Source organism: Lissotriton vulgaris, chromosome 4_1 (genome assembly GCF_964263255.1).
Source record: "Lissotriton vulgaris chromosome 4_1, aLisVul1.2, whole genome shotgun sequence".
In the NCBI taxonomy this organism is placed as follows: domain Eukaryota; kingdom Metazoa; phylum Chordata; class Amphibia; order Caudata; family Salamandridae; genus Lissotriton; species Lissotriton vulgaris.
Genome location: NC_141691.1, coordinates 95000550 through 95021413, shown reverse-complemented (window position 1 = coordinate 95021413; position 20864 = coordinate 95000550).

Below are 20864 nucleotides of genomic sequence, written 5' to 3'. Positions count from 1 at the left end.
CAGTTCCTTTCCATGGACTACAGAGCATGCGCAGGCCTTCCAAGATTTGAAGAGGGCCCTGTGTACTGCTCCAGTCCTCGTTACTCCTGACTATAGCAAACAATTATTTCTTTTTGTACATGAGACAAGCGGCTGTGCATGCGCTGTCTTGACCCAGATGTTTAGAGGTCACCAACAGCCATGTGCCTATTTTTCAGCCACCTGAGATCCTGTTGCAAGGGCTCTTCCAGGATGCCTACGGGCAACCTCTGCGGCCGCCCTCATGGTCCGTCAGAGTGCGGGAATCGTCATGAACTCACCCCTGACTCTGATGGTCCCCCATTCTGTAGATACCCTCCTTAATAACACCAAGACATAGTACCTCACTAGCGCACGACTCACAGGATATGAACTGACACTCTTTGCCAGCCACATCAACATCAAAAGATGCACTGTACTGAACCCCGCCACATTACTCCCACTGGATACTCAGGATGCCCGCTTAGACCCACATGACTGCATATTAAGGACAGAGGAGGAGACAAAGGTACAGGTTGACTTACAGGATACCCCGATAGCAGAACCAGAAGGTACACTGTATGTGGACAGATCATGTCTCAGAGGGCCAGAAGGTAACACCTCAGACGCCTACGCCCTCACGACATTGGGGCAAGTAGTAGAAACAGCTCAGATTCCGCAGTGCTCTGCTCAAGCAGCAGAATTAGTGGCCCTCACTAGAGCCTGTGAGATAAGCAAGGGAATATCAGTAAATATCTATACTGACAGTCAGTATGCCTTTGGGGTGTCCCACAACTTCGGGAGATTGTGGAAAGAAAGGAATGTCCTCACCTCCCATGGGACCAAGATCCAACATGGCCCCCTAATTCACAGACTGTTAGACTTCCTGACACTCCCCAGAAAGGTGGCCAATATAAAATGTAAGGCCCATAAGAAAGTGACAGATGATGTTGGGAAAGGCAATGCCCTGGCTGACCAGACGGCCAGACAAACAGCTCTTAGGAAAAGAGAAGGAATGTGTGTAGGAGGTCCCGCTAGGTGGGTGACAGATGAGGGCATGGTTGAAAACACAATACAAAGTGTGATTGATATTCAGTCCCATGCTACTCCTGAGGAACTAAGGGTGTGGAAGGAGCAATTAGCAAAGGAGGGAATTGATGGTTGCTGGGTCCGTACGACTATGGAAAGACAATGGATGTTACCTGACAGTCACGAGGTCGTGTTTGGGAGGCCTGCCAATGTCTGGGGTTTCTCACGGCCTAAGAAACTGTCTGATGTTGAATACCCTGTATTAACTGATTATCTGTACAGTCTAACTAATACCTTTCGTACTCTTTATCACCAGGTGCATGAGGCCATACCTGACAAAGGCGAGGGCCCAGGACACGTTATCCAACCTGGAGAATATGTCCTGATCCAGAACTTTCAACGGACTAAGAGCCTCGAGCCCCGCTGGACACAGCCCCGTCAGGTGTTACTGGCCACCCGCACCGCTGTGAAAGTAGAAGGTCGGAAGAATTGGGTTCATTCGTCTCACTGCCGGCGTGTGCCTCTGCCCCTCCCCTATGATCAGTGGGTGAGGGAAAGACAAGGAGACTCAGAAACAGAAACAGTTCCGACGTTTGTCCCATTCAGCGATGCTAGACTGCATTCTACATCTAGGGAAGCAGAGAGTGACAACATACTGAAAGGAAGTGTGGAACCTTCCCCTAAATCTGCTCAACACCAAGAACAATTGTTTCCCTACCATACTGTTCCTACTTCCGACCGATATAACTTGTGCCCCCGAGGGAATGCTTGCCCTTGACTTCGCCAAGTGTCGATAGGTCTGTAGGGCTGTGATCTTCCCAGATGAGAGTAGTGCTGGTGTGTCAGACTAAGGTATGCCATAGGGCTCCTTGGCACCTGCGCCCAGTGAATCAACCACCAATCACAGACAGCCGCTAGAGGTCCCTGGCATAGCACAATGGCAGCCGTCCAAAATGCCCGAATCCAGAAACAAGATGTCAGTCTCTGACATAGTAAATGCTTCATAGCCAACCTGGTGACGCTGTTTGTCTCCCTCATCCTGTCTATCCTTGGCTGGCTGTTAATAATCTACCATCCTGTTACCTCACCAACTCCTACCCCGACTCCTGAAGAACACCAGTATTACACGCTACCAGCCCATGAATTACCCCGCAGTGCAGAATTCTTCAACAACACCTTCATCCAAATGTTGTATCATCATCAGCTGATCATGAACACTGTCACCTGCTGGGTTTGTGGACGGATGCCGCATTCCATGATACACCTGTTCCATTCTTTCCTTACCCCTTCTCCATCACTGGGTCTTGTCTTGCATGGTGAATGCTGATGCAGGAGGCCTACACTGTCAATGGTACTGCCAATCCTATCCTTGGGACATTTCGGGATGACTTCTGGCGGAACAGATCTGGGAGTGCCAATGCTTCTTTTTGCCCGACCAGCTCGTCCTAATTGCTACTACCACCAAGTGAACTCAGTGAAATGGTAGTATTCAACTCAACCACTCGACGAAAATTTTCCAGATTCTGCACAAGAAGGATACTGCCTGATGAACGAGACACTGTGAATGTCATGAATGTGCAAGGCCGTGTCTGCATCCATGGCCTAGGGACTAAGAAAGTTGGTAATAGTACGTGTGATATCATAAAAGCTTTGAACTCATCTCCTCCGAAGCTGGTGACATCCCCTAACACCTATTTCATCTGTGGCACTGCCGCCTAAACTTGGCTCCCGCGTAACTGGTCTGGTACCTACTATCTGGTCTTCCTCCTTCCACCAACTCACTCTACCCATGGAGGTTATCACCAGTCAATTAAGGGTGCCCTGCGCCGCTCACGTAGGGGCCTCATGTCAGTGGAGGATACAGCGGGCCAGGAAGCCGGGGACTTCTTTAAAGATTTCCTTCCATTCTAGGGCCCCAAGGCAAACAGTCGGGCTGTACGAGGACTGACCAGGGTCCTTGAGGCCACCATCACAGTAACAGCTGGTGCCCTCTCCAATATCACTGCAGAGCTACAGGCGGACCGCCCTATAACTCTCCAAAACCACATGGTCCTCGACGTCATCCTTGGTGATCGTGGTGTTGTATGTAAATTGATCGGTTCCAGCTGCTGCGTGTACATCCCAGACAACCCACCTACAGTGTACGATGCCATCCGACGTCTGCATCGCCTTTCTTCCGAAATTCATTTGGATGAAGGCAGCTGGTCCCTCACCGGCTGGAACTGGGGCCTCCTTTCCCAGTGGGGTTGGAGGGTCCTCATCTTCCTTGCCTTGGGAGTAGCTGTCCTGGTCTCCTGCTGTTTGTGCTTTCAGCACCTGCCAGTGCTCTGTACAATGTGTGTCCAGACCATCAAGCCTCCACCCTCTAACATTCACAACACAAATATGATGATGATGATGCTCCAACAAGAAACAGATGGTCTTATGAACATTGACATTTCTTAAAAGTATTTGCCACTCAATGGCAAAAGGTCTGAGGAAAAGTGTTTTTCTGATCAGCATCATCTGTACCGGGACTCCATTGTTTTTTCATTGCCATCTCGTGTCAAACACTTCCACATGACCCACCTGGTCATTTCTGTTGATGCCTGAGGAAAATCTAAACTGACACGACAAAAACCATCTTGCAGCCTGTATTCTGCCCAGGAACTGTCGCACACCCAACCCCCTGTTCTTTGCAGTTGAACAGAAAGCCATGAGACACCCACACCCTGTGTAAACAAGCTTGTTTCCCATCTCCTGATCCCAGCCTGGTAAACATCCTTGACACCGTGATCAGGTTATCTAGACAATGGTCTGACTGTTGGGCCCTGATCAGGGTGATTAAACAATTACTTGAAGGACCAGGCTTTGATCAAGGCAATTGAACAATGACCTGAAAAAATGAGCCTTGATCAAAGCCGAGTGAACAATGATCTGTGTACCAAGCCTTGACCAGGTCACTAACTACAAACATCGTCTGGATCTGGTTATCAACTGTAAACACTGGCCTGATTAAACAATGGTCTGACAGCCAAAAGACTGGGATGAAAAATGTATACAAGGCTTGTAAGCTACAGAGTGAAGTAGCAGCCTCCTGGGTTTAGTCTCTGACTAGCTTGGGACTATTGAAATAAATCTGGGTTCCTCCTGCAGACGAAGGCTCCTGTGCTTCCTTTTACTAAGTATGGAAGGTATGGAAGATTTGGGCGGTTCCCCCGCCGCCGAGACCCAGTAAGTGGGTTATCCCGGTTCTTCATTCCCTACAGTTGCACTCTTTGGATTGGGAATTGTCCTTTTAATACCCACGCTAGCCAACTCTTTCCCTACTGTTGCAATAATTGCAGTGGGAATAGTAATTTTAACTTCGTCGCTATCCAACACTTTCCCTACTGTTGCACTCTTTGGAGTTGGAATAGTTATTTTTACCTCACGCTATCCAAAACTTTTCCTACTGCTGCACACTCTGGAGTTGGAATAGTAATTGTATTCCCTCCGCTATCCAATCTTTTTCAGTATTCTTTTAGTTAATGTTGTGTATAATTTATTTTAAAATGTTTAAAAATATTGAAGTTTTTTAATTTGTTATATCTATTTTTTATATTTTTATTCATATTATTTTTGTATGTGTATATATGTATTTATGATTTATAAAATGTTTTTAACAATGTATAAGGTATTAAAATATTTTTTTAGGAATATTATTAAGTGTATATATTATATTTTATATCTATACTAGCAGCTCGCCCCGACGTTGTCCGGGTATGAATTGCTGCCGGCCAGTAGTATATTGTTTTGTCGGATTTCGTTTTGATAGCATTTCTTATCTGTGACAGGCCTGTGAAACGCTCCGATTCACAGTGCACTGCTGATGCACTTAAGAGTGCGCGTTCAGTAGTGTGTGAACTCGAGTTTCCCTACTTTATTTTTCCTTGCAATATTATATAGCGCGAACTCAACAACATGGCATGAGCACAATTTACATTACAGAAGAACACATTGGTTTGTGGTAGGCACGGGGAGACAAAGCGATTTGCCTGAAATCACAGGATGTTGAGCTGATGCCTAGATTTTGAACGTTGCTCCCCAGCTCTAAATTTCGCAATTCTAGAACTTGTGGGGGGAGGTGTGTCTAAAAGTGTATGTCGGTGCTGGCCATCAATGAGAGACACCTGTGCATTTTTCAAATGGGTGGTGAAAAAATATGAGTATGTTGCTGGAGATGTGGGCCGCTGTGCCAACAATGTACTTACCGGGGGAGGGTAAACACCCATTATTCCGCAACTTTCTTTCCACATAGCATCACTCCGCATACTTTCATTCGGAAAGTACCATGACTCCGCAATCCCATTATAACGCATGGCGTTACATTTTATATGCTTTTACCACGCATACATTTACAACAAAATTCGTTGTAAATGCATGAATGGCAAAGGCATGTTTTTTATTTAATGTTTGGATAAGGTAAGTATGGGTATAGGGGTATATGTTTTGGGGTACTGAGGTATATGTTTTGGGGTGTTTGGGTATTTTAAGGTTTCAGATATAGTTTTGGGTTATGGGGTACAGGGGTAGTTTTAGGGTTTAGGGATAGGTATGGGTTTTTTGGGTTCAGGGGTAGATTTGGGTGTTGGGGTACAGGGGTATTTCAAGGGTTCAGGGCTGAGTTTGGGTTTTGGGGTACCTAGGTATTTTCAGGATTCAGGGCTAGGTTTGGGTTTTGGGGTACAAGGGTATTTTAGGGTTCAGGGGTAGGTTTGGGTTTTGGGGTACAGGGTTATTTTTCGGGTTCAGGGCTAGGTTTGGGTTTTGGGGTACAGGGGTATTTTAGGGTTCAGGGGTAGGTTTGGGTTTTGGGGTACATGGGTATTTATAGGGTTCAGGGCTAGGTTTGGGTTTTGGGGTGCAGGGGTATTTTTAGGGTTTAGGGATAGGTTTGGGTTTTGGGGTAGAGAGTATATTCATAGGGTTAAGATGGGTTAGTGTTTAAGGGTGTTGGGGTATTTTAAGGAGTAAGGGTGGGTTATGATTATGGGGTACAGGGGTATTTTAAGGGAGCAGGGTGGGTTTAGTTTTTAGGGTGTAATGGGTAATAAAATAAAATAATAAATACAAATAATATAAATAATGCAACCCATGCACTCAGTGAGACACATTTAATCACTCTCTCATACAGTCAGTCATGCACCTACTAAATCCTTCATCCAGACACTTATACATCCACTCATTCTTCAATATGTAAGACATATTTTAACTTTACAGAAACATACAGTCACTGGATGTTGTCATCAGTGATGTCATCAGTGATGTCATTTGAGATGTCATCAGTGATGTCATTTGAGATGTCATCAGTGATGTCATCAGTGATGTCACTGAGCATGTCATGAATAATGTAATATGTGACATCATCAGCAGTGGATTGCGGGTGCGCGATATATAGTTAGCGCATCTAACTATATATGCGAATTTCAATGGTTTTATGCGAGTAAAATAAGGTTTTGAAAATGCTAATCCCTAACTATATATGGGCTAAAACCTATGGTTTTTTCATTGAATATATATATATGTATATATACATATATATATATATATCAGCACAAATCAACCCGTCCGGTTGATAAACGGCAAGCACACGGGTATCCAGTTCTAAAATTATTTATTTCAAACCCCCTTCACCCTCGACAGACGCATTTCGCTGTAAAAGCTTTGTCAGTGTCAGTTTGTGCATAAGAATGATCGCCATTTTAAACCCCACCAAGCCTTTCATTTTCCAACAACATAAACGATGGTTAATCACAGTGAAAGTGGCAGCCATTTTGTAGTGTAGTGTTACATATACACTGCAATGGTTTACATGGCGAATATAAAGTGCTCTAGTGCAAATTTAAAAACATTGACAGCAACAAACATTTCATTATTGATGTGCACTGCACACCTCATTTCATTAAATCAATCAAGTATTATAAAATTTCCATCATCATTTGTTTGAAAATTAATTTTTCAGGATTTATATCTGTATTATAATGGGGTGTAACCCCTAAACGGATTTCTTGAACAAACCAAAAGAACTTCACAGTTTGTTATTGAGCTCGTTGTTTCGCCCTGTATGGGCTCGAATCCTATTGCTACTTGATAAAAATATATATATATATGTACAATGCTACACTTTAGGAGTTTTCAAGTATAGAAATATCACTTCCTGTTACTGCTTTCCAGTTCTGAACCATTGGAGAGCAACTCGTCATCCTCTACAGGTGCACCCACATCTCCTCATCGTTATTGAGACCCCACGGTGTCATTGTTCTGAGGTCTATGATGTACCTAGATTCTGCGATGCGGAGTGCCTTTTCCCTGTCCCCACCACGTTCTAAGCGTTTGATTTGGTCTATACAATAAAAACGGAGTAAATCCCTATTGCTTCGATGGAATTCGGCAAAATGACGAGCTACCGGATAGGATTTATCCTTATTCGCGATAGCTCTCATATGTTCTAGGATTCTCAGTTTTGTGGGGTTAATAGTGCTCTGTAGCATCCTTCACTCTCTGGTGTACACTGTGTGACATCATGTATTCCATCTGGTTACCACAGTTACTAGAATGTATGCTTTCAAGCTGAGTTGGTTAATACTTTGAGCTTGGATGAGTTCTGGATGTGTCTCCTTTATCTCCAATAAACCTGAGCTTCTTCTCAATTCAATCCTGTGTCAGCTGCATTCTAATCAACAACCAGGATCTTACATTGGCGTAGTCGGCAGCTGAAGAGAAGGGAGACTCAACTATCTCAACAAAACATTTTCTTCAATTTCAAGGTACCATTTTCTTCTATTTATTATGTGCTTATGATTGCACCAGCGGCTGTTAATAATAATAGTGCTTTGATTGCACCAGCGGCTGTATTCAGGATTAATTTAATAACCTTGTTACTGAACTTCGTGTCTTTTTGACATTCATCAATACTTCAGCGGCTGTTAATAATAATAGTGCTTTGATTGCACCAGCTGCTGTATTCAGGATTAATTTAATAACCTTTTTATTGAATTTCGTGTCTTTTGGACATTTATCAATCCTTCAGCGGTAAATTCCTTTAAATTGTACTCTTTTCAACACTATTTACACCTACCGCTGCTTTAATTGGCTTTCATTGGCTTTCCAACCATTTATTTTCTTTAACTACTCTTAATTAAAAGAGTGAATACCTTTTGCCAAGTAAAACGGTGAAGCTTAATGAGCGTGTTAAACGGCAAAACTCCGTATTCAAAAGTAAACAAATCTGTGCTTTTAAGAAAGTTAATGCTTGCAGTGACTAATTGAAAACAAACAAGGCTCGTCAGTGTCGTCAGTATGTTGTGAAACGCTAAAGCTTGATGAGCACACCTTAATACCTAACTGTAAGCTCTGTGTTTTAAAACAAAGAAACAAATCTTTACTTTTTACCAGTAACTGTTTAAAGATAAACAATGCTCGTACTTAAAACTAGACAGATCAGCGTTGAAATCTAATTTGGACAAGTCTCGTGTTTCATCTACGTTACTTTTGCAGCGACTGTCATTCAGCATTGAAATCTAATCTAAACAAGCCTCGCGCTTCATCAACGTTGCATTTGCACTGTCTGTCATTAAATCCTAACGATCACAGCAACCCTCTTAAAAGTAAACAAAGTCATGAGCGCTTTCACGCGAAAGCCTTCACTCACCTTTGTCATTGCTTGAAATCTTGGACGTCATCGCTTTGGAGCCTGGTTTCACTCAAACCTTCAGATTGCGGTATCCATTGTAGAACTCTGACGGACTCGCGCAGCTGCGTGTCTTAAACGCAGCTCTCACTTTGACTGGTGGCGCTGCGTGAACATCCTACGTCATTTGCTTCCATTTTCTCAAACAGCGCGTCCCTTCAATCACCTTGACAACGCGTCCGACAGACTCCTGTTGCTACGTAAAGTTACATCTTTTGGCATTGGCGAAATTGGATTTACATTCATTTCTTTTATAGAAATGTTATTATGTGCAGCTTTATTACGTATAATTTTCAATTCACAGCGCTCAATATTTCATATGTACAGCTTTATTACGTATAATTTTTAATTCACAGCGCTTAACATTTATCTCATTTCTAGTATTCATAACGTATAATTCTTGTTTAACAGCGCTCATTATTCACACTATTTGCTTACTATTTCAACACCTTCTTCTCAGAAACACATTGAGGAACATCTTCCTGGACAACTCCTCACAAGTTGGTCTCTTATTGTTAACCATTTGATTATTAATTGTTTCATGTTATTTCATTATTAACCCATATGCAAGACAAAGCTTAATGTTTTTTTTATAGGCTGTTCACTCATCCTAAATCTAATACCTTAAATTTAATTAACATTTTGTTTGATTAATTCCTCTCCTATTTATTTACCATGCAAAATGTCACAGCAGCCCCATTTTTTCTATCATCTCCTGGGGATCCTCCTATTAAGTGGCAAAAATGGAAAAAGGTATTTGAGCGTTATGCTAAAGTTTGTGGGGTTAGTTTGAGTGCTGAGCGAAAAACTTCTCTCCTGCTCCATTGTCTTGGGTCAGAAGGTCAAGATGTGTTTGACCATCTAGCAGAACTTACTCCTGAAGAAGAAAATAATCTTAATGAATTTGAAATTTGCATGAAAAAATTAGACAATCATTATTTGCCCAAGGTTAGCACAATTCTAGAAAGATACCAATTTGCTAAAAGGTTACAAAATGAAGGGGAAACTGTTGAGGGTTATGTCACACAATTAAGAAAATTAGCCTCCTCTTGTAAATTTTCTACTTCCATTGAGGAAAGAATTAGAGACCAGTTCATGGTGGGATGTAACATTGAAAAGGTTCGTGATGAATTGTGGTTGAAGGATGAACCTTCCTTAGATGAGGTTCTACAACTTGCTAAAAGAGTTGAACATTCTCTAAAATGTGTAGATACCTTAAACAAAGACAAACAACCTGCTGTACATGTTGTTAAAAATACAGCAGCTAATTCACAAACATCTTCGGGGCCACTTGATCATTCAAAAGTTAAAAAGTAATCATTTGTGCCTAAATGTTTCGGGTGTGACAAGGTTGGTCATTACGCCAACAACACGAAATGTCCAGCACTAAATGCCATTTGTTCAAAATGTAAAAAAAAAGGGGCATTTTTCGAGTTTATGCAAAAGCAAGACCCCTTCTACTTCTGTGAAATTTGTTGATGATGAATGTTTAGAAGAGGATTTTGTTTGTGGGCAGGTTATTGTCCAGGTCACTACCACAGCTGATCTTAAGAACTGTCCCATTGACACTATTGAAATTGAAGGTGAGTCAACTGATGTTCTCTTTGACTCTGGTGCAAAAATAACAATTGTTTCTAGGAATTTTTATTTGGGTAAGTTGTCTAACAAGTCTCAATTATCTAGAGCTGACATTCGCCCGTTAGCATATGGGGGTAAACTTATTCCTCTTTTGGGATGTTTCACTGGTCGAATTGAGTACAAAGGTCGTCACACTGTTGGAAAGATCTATGTTTCACAGAAGGGTGACAGTATCATCAGCTGGTTCCATCAAGGACATCTACGCATAATGCTTGATCCCGGTTCTCCCAATCCCATAATACTCAAAGAACTTGTTAGCTCTGTCCAAGTTGATTCCAATATTGAACTATTATCACGCATAAAAATGCAATTTCCAAAGGTATTCAGGGATGAACTAGGATGTCTTAAAGACTTCAAACTTGAGATTCCACTAAGGCCTGGTTCTCTACCCTATGCTTGCAAACCTAGACCTGCTCCCATTTCTCTCAGGGATGAGATGATTAGCGAATTAGACAAACTAAAGTTGGGTGGTATCATTAAGGAAGTCACAGGCACTGATTGGATTGCGCCCGTGGTCGCTGCTCGCAAACCCAATGGTTCTTTGCGTCTATGCATTGATTTGAGGCAGTTAAATAAGTGTGTGATCAGTGATAGATATCCTCTCCCTAACATTTCTGATCTTCTAACTAAAGTGGGTAACGCAAAGATTTTCAGCACACTGGATTTGGCCTCTGCTTACCACCAGATTGAACTTGAGGAATCTTCAAGAAATCTCACTTCTTTTATTACTCCTTTTGGGACATTTAGGTTCATCAGAATGCCCTTTGGTCTTGTTTCAGCGGCGTCCGTTTTTCAGCGTATCATGGAGAAGGTGCTTAAGGGTTGTGAAAAGGTGTGTGTGTACCAAGATGACATTCTTGTATTTGGTAAAAATGATGTCGAACCGAGTCTATCTTGTTTGATGTGCTTAACAGACTTGAAAGGGCCAACCTTACTATCAAGATTGACAAGTGTCATTTTGGTGTCCCATCAATTCACTATTTAGGTCACACAATTTCAAAAGATGGTATTGCGCCTAAGGCCAACTTGGTAGATACGATTATTAAGCTGCCTCCTCCCTCTTCCAGAGAAGAATTGATGAAATTCCTTGGTATGATAGAATATTATAACAAGTTTGTTAAAGGCTTTGCTAGTCAGTGTGTGGGTTTAAGGAGTCTATTAAAAAAGGGTTCTGAATTCATTTGGAATGATACTTGTGAGTCTGAATTTCAGACATTAAAAAAAGGACTTGAAAAAGCGCCTAATCTTAGAAGTTTTGACCCTCAAAAGATTTCCATCCTTACTACTGATGCCAGTCTCAAGGGTCTTGGAGCTGTCCTCCAACAAGAGAATGACGGAGTCTTAGAGACCATTATGTTTGCCTCACGTGGTCTTAAGGACCCTGAGACTCGCTATTCTGTTATTGAACGGGAGGGTCTGGCTGTGTTTTGGTCTGTCAAGAAGTTCAAGAAATTCTTGTGGGGAAGCAAGTTCATAATCAAAACTGATCACAAACCTTTGTGTGAGATTTTCGCTAAAAAAGGTATTGATTTAGTATCCAGCAGAATAACTAGATGGGTGATTGCTCTTCAAGAATTTGATTTCACAATAAAATATATCCCAGGGGTGCAGAATTGTGTTGCTGACACCTTGTCAAGACTGGTTGATGTTTCACAGGACATACCTTTAGAAGATGACTATGAAGAGGATAAATATCAGGTTTGCCCTGTATCCGTTGAGGTTATTGATGAATCCGAATGGCGTTCTAAACTATCTTCTGATCCTGTTCTCTCTGACGTGATGTCTCTCTTGGAGAAGGGTTGGCATTCTAAGAAACAGGGATCTACTGAGTGTGCGAAATTCTGGGGAGTCAAGGATGAATTGGCTGTGTGTAATGATCTTTTGGTTCGTGGGACTAGATTAGTTCCTCCGTCTGAACTACGTAAGAACATCATTGACCTGGCGCATGAGTCACACTCTGGTATGACAAAAACTAAGGAAAGGGTTCGCTCATCCTACTGGTGGCCTGGCATGGATTTGCACATTGAGCGTGTCATTAGAGATTGCGTTGTCTGTAATCTTAGTGATAAATCCAAAGTTGTTAGAGTGCAACCTATGATCATTAGGGATCTTCCTGGTGCTCCGTGGAAAGAGGTCTCGTTTGATATCCTTGGTCCTATTTACACCGATGGGCAGCAAATTTTCATTTTTGTGTTAATGGATTTATTTTCTAGATGGCCTGAGATTCATTTCACTTCCAACATTGAGACCAGCTGTGTTATAAAATTCTTAGAGTCACTATTTTCAAGGGAAGGCTTTCCTCAATCCATCCTCACCGATAATGGGGTTCAATTGGTTTCCAGGGAAATGGAGTCTTTCCTACTTAGGTGTTGGATAAATCATAAGAAATGCGCCCTTTACCACCCAGAAACCAATGGCATGGTGGAGAGATTCAACAAAGTGCTCAAAGAAACTATCTCTTGGGCTAAAGGGGCAGGTCTCAATTGGAAAGAACAAGTAAATCACCTTTTGTCCTATTTAGAGGAAGGTCACCTTGTACTTTCTTAGAACCAACTTGGGTGAGGGATTTGAGTGATGAAATTGCCAATTGCTCTAAAGATAGGGTTTCAAATGATGAACTCAATTGGCGTGAGAAAGAGATTTTGAACTCTTCTAACAGGAAGCTCTACTTCGACTCTAAACATGCTGTTAAAGAAACGCCTGTAAAAGTTGGTGACATGGTAGTTGTTAAGCTTCCTGGTAAAAAAATCAAATTCTCTGAGCCTATAAAGGTAATAAAAGTCTTTAAAAATGCTGTAAGAACCCTAGATCACAGAATATGGAACTTAAATAGAATTTGTGTCTTATCTGGAAATCTTCAACCTCCTGCCCTTGATATTAGGACAGATATTGACGGTTCCCGACTTGACACCAATCACGAGGTTCCTAAAGTGCTTCGACACTCTTCAAGGTCAATCAAGAAACCTTCTCATTTAAAAGACTATGTGTCTTAACAAAAGTATTGTTGTTTATCTCTTGTTTTCATAACTTTTTTTTATTTTTTTTTATTTTGATCTAACCTTTTCTTTTTATGGGGGGAAGATGTGTAGCATCCTTCACTCTCTGGTTTACACTGTGTGACATCATGTATTCCATCTGGTTACCACAGTTACTAGAATGTATGCTTTCAAGCTGAGTTGGTTAATACTTTGAGCTTGGATGAGTTCTGGATGTGTCTCCTTTATCTCCAATAAACCTGAGCTTCTTCTCAATTCAATCCTGTGTCAGCTGCATTCTTATCAACAACCAGGATCTTACATGCTCCCTATGTAACGTTTCTTGCATGGGCACTCTAAACAATAGATCGTATAATCAGAGTTGCAATTAAGATGTTTATGGATTCTCCTATTCTGTTTCTCATCTCCAGTTCTTCCTGGATACTCTTTGACTTTTTTGCTATACTTACAGGCTTTGCAGCGCAAGCACGGAAAGAACCCCTTTATACTGTTTATGGCCGGGGATTCAGTTTGAGGAGAGAAGTGGCTGTGGATTAAATGGTCTGATAGGGACTGGCATAGTCGATAAGTTATCATCGGCCTATCTGACAAATATTTCTTCAAGATGTTACCGTATGTAAAATATGCCAGTTTTTCTTGAAGGTGTGGACTAGATCACCTGATTTAGTGTTAAATGTGCTGATCATTCTCACTTGATCATTCTCAGTCTGTGCCTCTTGCACCACTAGGAGATCCCTCCTTTTAATTGCTGATGCTTTCACAGCCGCCTGTTGCAAAATGCACTTAGAATAGCCCCTTGCTAGGAACCTATTACTCGCATCTATTTTTGCATCTTGAAAATCTTTTTCAGCTGAACAGTTTCTTTTGAGGCGCAGATATTCACCATATGGTATGTTCTTGATCAGACTCCTAGGGTGGTGGCTTGCCGCGTGTAGCGCGGCATTGCCCGCCGTTGGTTTCCTATAGAGTCGAGTGTGGAGACTATCATTCTCCACAAATACCTCCAAGTCAAGATAACATACACTCTTTTCACTGATGGTACTGGTGAATCTTAGATTAAGATCATTATTGTTCAGGGTGGCGATGTATTCCTCCGCTGAGGTTCTATCACCACGCCAAACAATAAAAAGATCGTCTATATATCTTGTCCACATTAAAATCCTTTCACTCCACATTTCGTTAGCTCCTCCCCATGCCTCGTGCCTCTCCCACCAGTCCACGAATAAATACGCGTAGCTGGGGGAGAAGCACGAGCCCATGGATGTACCCCTTTTTTTGCTTGTACAGTTGGCCAGAGAAAAGGAATTTTTTTTTATATAAACAGAATCTCATCATACATAATAACATGCCACTGTGTGTGTGGAATTTATCATGTTTCCTATCCAGAAATCACTTTGTTGCTCTCAGTCCACTTTCATGATCTATGCATGTGTATAAATTAACAACATCTAGTGTTATTAACAGCATGTTTTGTTCCCATGAGATGCTGTCCATTATGCGAAGGAAGTCTTGTGTGTCCCTCACATATGAGGGTAAATCTTTCACAATAGGGGCAAGATAAGAATCAATGAAGCGAGAAGTGTTCTCTAAAAGGCTGCCAATTGCTGATACTATCGGCCTCCCTGGTGGTCTTTTGGCATTCTTATGAATCTTTGGCAAGTGATAAAAGGTGGGCAATACTGGAAATTCACAATGGAGAAAAGTATATCCATCTGTACTGAGCATACCATCTTCTTTCCACCCATTTAGTAGTGTCTGATATTCTATGGTACTTTTTACATATTTTTCTTTCTTTACAGTGACATAGCACTCAGTGTCTTTTAATTGTCTTACTGCTTCTAGTTCGTAATTCTCCTTGCTGAAAATAACAATATTCCCACCTTTGTCCGAGGGCTTTATCTCAATCGTTTTGTCATTCTTGAGAGATTTGATTGCTTCCCATTCCCTTCTTGTGATGTTAAAAGTTCTTATGTCCATTTTGTCACTCGCCATTTTATCCAAGTCTGCCGTTACAGCTTCATTGAAAACATCGATAGCATTGTGGGACGCATTAGGCAGTTTTCTGGATTTCTTTTTCAGATTGCTTGGGTCCCTCACTTGTATTGTAGATACATGATTAATATCCTCCAAATGTGACTCCTGATTCTGAAGTTCTTGTGTAGGAGTCAGTAAGACATTCAAAAGAGTATCTTCTTCAGTTTCATCCGTGGATTCCACCGTGGTTGAATCTGAATGTGTTCCCACTTCCACATTTTTCGGATGTTGGAGGAAAATCTTTTCAAATTTCAATTTTCTTATGTATCTAAACAAGTCTATTTTTGTGTCAACAAGATTAAATTCACTTGCCGGGCAAAAGCTTAAACCTTTCTTCAGTACCTTAATTTCATCCCCCGTCAGAGTTCTGTTTGACAAGTTGATGATATTGTTGTCTTCCATTTGAGTTATCTTCTCCTTCGGTTGGAAGCACTCCGTGTTACCATCGGGGTAGTTGTTGCCTGAGAAAAAAAAAAAATATATATATATATATATATATATATAAATACTCATATATACAAACATATATTTGATGTTTTAATAATGTACTTTTACAATGTATATGACTTTACCACACATGCATTTGCGTTATAATGACATGCGTGATAAAGTCATATGTGTTGTAAAAGTTTTAGAAATGATGTCTTTGCGGAGTAATAGTCCCGCGTTATAAAAATTGCGGAGTGATGGTATGCGAGATGTTGGTTTGCGGAATATCATCACATATTCCCGGGGGAGGGATAGTCCCTTTCTTGCTATTTCCGTGGAGGCGGGTCTTGTGTCCGGATGTGCGTGGCGCGAGGCCTGTGCGCAACAGAAGTGGAAAATCTCCAGTGTGCGCTTCAGGCGTCACCGGAAGTTAAGGCGGAATTACATTTCCTGCGCAATGGCCCCTGTTTGCGCTCCTTCCGGCCCTTGGGAATAGCGCGATGCCTGACCTCCATACCGTAAAGCAGGTGCACGTCACTGGGAGCGCGGGGCAAGCACACCCGGAGCTGGAATGTACAGAACCTGGGAAGAAAAAAACAATGAAATATTTGGCACAAAGCTCGCTTTTTTTTCTGCAATTCCGCACCCCGCACACACCCACGCCCCCAGCATACGCCCAAAGCACACAATATGAGACATGGCATTAAGGACGGAACGTACCATACGCCCCCAGCGTTTGTCACGCCCACAGCACACACCCACAGCACAACCCTGGTCACTCGTTGAGCCCATTCTAGAAGAAGAGATAGTCAAACTTATCTCCACCTCTAAACCTTCATCTCACACCCATGACCCCCTTCAGGCTCAATTCACTTAAAAACTGAAACTCTCCCCAGCCCCACTGTGGTGCAGGATTATCAACAGCTCCATAAAAACCGTAGTCGTCCCAGACTGTCGAAAGTGGGACAAGTCACACCACTGCTAGAAATACCAGGCCTGGATAGAAATGACTTAAATAACTTCAGACCCGTCTCTAACCTTCCTCTTCTTTCCAAAATCCTAGAAAGATGTGTTCTCCACCAACTAACTCAGCACTGGGACAATACCAACCTACTCGACTCACATCAACCGGGATTCAGGAAAGTGTGCAGCACGGAAACTGCAATCCTCAACGTAATTGATGACATACACAAATCAGTGGACTCAGACCAATGTTGCCTCCTCATTTTCCTAGACCTATTGGCGTCATTTAACACAGTTGATCACAATCTTCTCCTCAAAGCTCTCGAAGAAATGGCCGGACTTGACAACGTGGTCCTCAACTGGTTCTATTCATTCTTTCACAACCACTCCCAAAGAATCAAAATCAGAAGCTTCGAATCCGACCTTCACCCAGTCAAGAGGGGCGTGCCCCAAGGATCAGTGCTCTCCCCCCAACTCTTCAACATCTACATGTTACCCCTCACCACCCTACTCAGAAAAGCTTACATCCCCTTTTACCTCTACACTGATGATACCCAACTCTACTTGGAAATCTCCTCTTCTAAAGACATTCATAGACTCAACGAAACACGAAAGGAAGTGCAACGTTGGCTGTCAAACAACCATTTAAAGCTGAGCCCGGATAAAACCGAACTACTCCTCATCTCGAACGAAGAAGAGAACACACAAATGGTCAAGTGGTTAAAAGATATCAATGAGCTCTATGGGAACCTCACCTTGGCTGACTCTGTTAAATCATTAGGCATCACGCTAGACTCCAAACTAAACTCGACCAAACCCATTATGATCTCGGCAACGAGTGCTTTCCTTAGCTTGAAGCTACTAAACAAAATTAAACCTTTCATTCCATCCAAAGATCTCAAACAAGCCAGCCAAGTATTGGTGCTGTCACGACTGGACTATGGAAATGCAATCCTCTCGGGAATAGCCAAAACTCATCTTGCTCCTCTGTAAACAACCCTCAACGAGGCCGCCAGAATGGTCACTGGAATAAAGAAATTTGACCACATCTCTCTGGAACTAAAAGAACTCAAGTGGCTACCAATAGAAATGCGGGCAAACTTTAGAACACACAAAGCCCTTCACACAGGCAAACCCGAATATCTGGTGTCCAAACTCAGAAAAGCGGGTCAGAACAGGACTCTCAGAAGCTCTAATACACTACTTCTTATCCCGCTTAAAGCTCGAAAACAAAACACAGCGGTCAGGTCCTTTGCCAGAAATGCGCCCAAAATATGAAACTCTATCCCCCCACATCAGAACTATTCCTTCCTTCCCTAAATTCAAAAGCCAGCTCAAAATCCTTTTCCTTGACCACTCCCTATTGAACAGATAGGAGCAGCTCAGAGTGTTTAAAGCGACATTGCTCCTCTCTCCAAAGCGGTTTGTCAAGACCTTGTATTTGGAACTCGTCAGCATCCTCTTTACTACGATTCGTACCCTGAATGTCTTGCTTTACTGTATTATGTTTGCTTTCTTTTGCACTGCTCTGTATTTGTTGTGAAGCAGTCCGATACCTTCCAGTCAGGCTAGCGCTATATAAAACTTCTTGAATAAAAAAAATAAAAAAATAGGTGAAGAATGATCAGAAGTCTGCCCATGACATAGGCTTGTCTCATGGATTGCGCTCTTATTGGACCTGGAGGGGCTACCCTCATAGTGGTGGAAAGCTACCACCTTCACCAGGAGTTAAGCAGTACAAGCGCAGTGGTGGCAACATACTGTGTAGTAATCAGTAGAAGTGAACAAGGCCGGTTTACCACGAGTCACTGGAGTGAGGCCTACAGGCTCACTCACCTTTTTAAAAGTTCCACTGCTGTGTGTTTAACTCACGCTTGGCCTACATCAGGTAGATGAGAAGTACCTACTTGCCGACCGGGCGGAAAAGTGCTGGATGGTCTTTCGGTCCGCGTGGTCCCCCCGCCATAGTAATATGGCGGGGGGAAATGGTTGGCGGGCGAGGATAGATCTAGGGTGGATGGCCACCGCCATGCGGGCAGAGCGATCCGCTCGAGCTCCTAATGACCCCCTATGTCTCTCGAACAATAGACACACATGGGTCCCATTCACACTCCAACAATGAAACCAAGCTATACCCTGTTGATGAGCACTTATAAGGGCAAAACTGGTCCTGGGTTCCTTGTTTTCGGGTTCAGGGTGAGCCTGGATTGGCAGTTCGGTTTGCACTGTTCCCATTGGAGCAGGGTCAAGACTGATTTGCATGTGGTTGAGTACAAACTGAGGTGGCATGGTACAAAATAATGATGGACTGGAATGCCGTCTGAGGGATAATCAGTGGTTGAGATGAATTCAAGCATTCCTTCCATCACTTTTTTGTATACTTCAATGCATTCCACTCACAGCACATACAGCTGCTTGCTTTACAGATCCTATGTTTATGCCAATGTGTGTAAAATCCGCCACTCATGCCTGATACGAACCCTTTGTCTATATGTCTGATATCGTCACCTTATGGCTGACATTCACTTCAATGTTCAATATCGTCCCCTTATCGTCAAACACACCTGTCCCCTTACCCTCTCACCTCCTATTGCCTTTTGTACCTGTGTATGATTTGTTGTATTTCAGAAATACTTTGTGTTTTCTTGTATGTATTTGTGATATACATTGTCTTTTGCTGTATAGCATAATGTGTATTTGTAAAGCGCAGGTTCACCAAAGGGTATCTTGGTGCTCAATAACAGATGTTTATTGTTACGCAACTCAATGGCACTCATGTTATCGACCTCAGAAGGATGAAAGGTTAAGTGGACTCACTGCGATTTGAACCTGTGCCCATGAAGTCGAACACAGGCCTCTGCAGTGGTTGCATTAGTGCATTAAGCCACCAGACCCGGATATTTGTGATCTAATTTGTTTTTTGTTGTATTTATTTGTGATATAGTGTGTACTACATCAAGATGTAATACAATAAAAACGTGCAGCCGAGTCTTAAAAGTCTAACAGCCTGATTCATGATCGGGCCGTTTTACGAGACTCAAATAGCGAATCATAAGGAATCGCTATTTGAGACTCGCAAAACGGTAATCATGTAGGAATCGCAATATTAATTGCGATTCCCACTGATTCCTTATTTGCGATTAGCTAATTGCTAATCGCAAATAAGGAATAACTCCCCATGCATTCCTATGGGCCAAAAGGCCCATAGGAATGCATGGGGAGTATTCCTTATTTGCGATTAGCAATTTGCTACTCGCAAATAAGATAGCGATTTAAAGGGTGCCAGGGGTGTCCAAAGGATACCCTGTAGCACCCCTTAAATGCAAATTGAAACAGGTGTTGCGCACACACATGTCCAAAGGACATGTGTGTGTGCAACATGCAACTTAGAAAAATGCTTTTAAAAGCATTTTTCTAAGTTTTTGCTATTTACCGAGAGGTCTGACCTTTCGGTAAATAGCGGCCCAAAATTGCATTTTCGCAATTTTCAAATGCTTCATGAATTGCATTTAAGGAATCTCAAATAGAGATTCCTTAAATGTAATTCCTCGCAATTTAGCGATTTAACAATTACCGATTTTTGCATTTGGGATGCTGAATCCCAAATGCAAAAATCGCACTCGCAAAGGGCCGGATTCTCAGAATCCGGCCCTTTGCGAGCCGATTTAGCCTTCATGAATAAGGCTGTAAGACTTGGGAAGCGTGAGGGGTGCTTAATGAGGCAACAAAACTGTGCTCAGCTGCCCCTCGACACCTTCCTTCAGACTGATTTGGAAAAGGCAGCCTGTATTGATTTTACTGCAAATGAGAATGACCCTCAAGGCCACATGTGATGAGTTGGCGAAACTATCTCTGTCGGAATGCAAGGCACCTGAGATTAAAATCCTCCAATTTACCACTCCATCCATCATTGTCAACACGTTGTGATCTTCTTAATCACCTTCAAACAAAACTATCACCGCTTTCTGATCGGTAAGAACTGAAAACCTCTGAAGGGTTTTCCTTGGCAGGTTCTATGCGTGTGACTGTAATGCAGTGATTCTTATCTTTTTGACTTCTGTTGACCT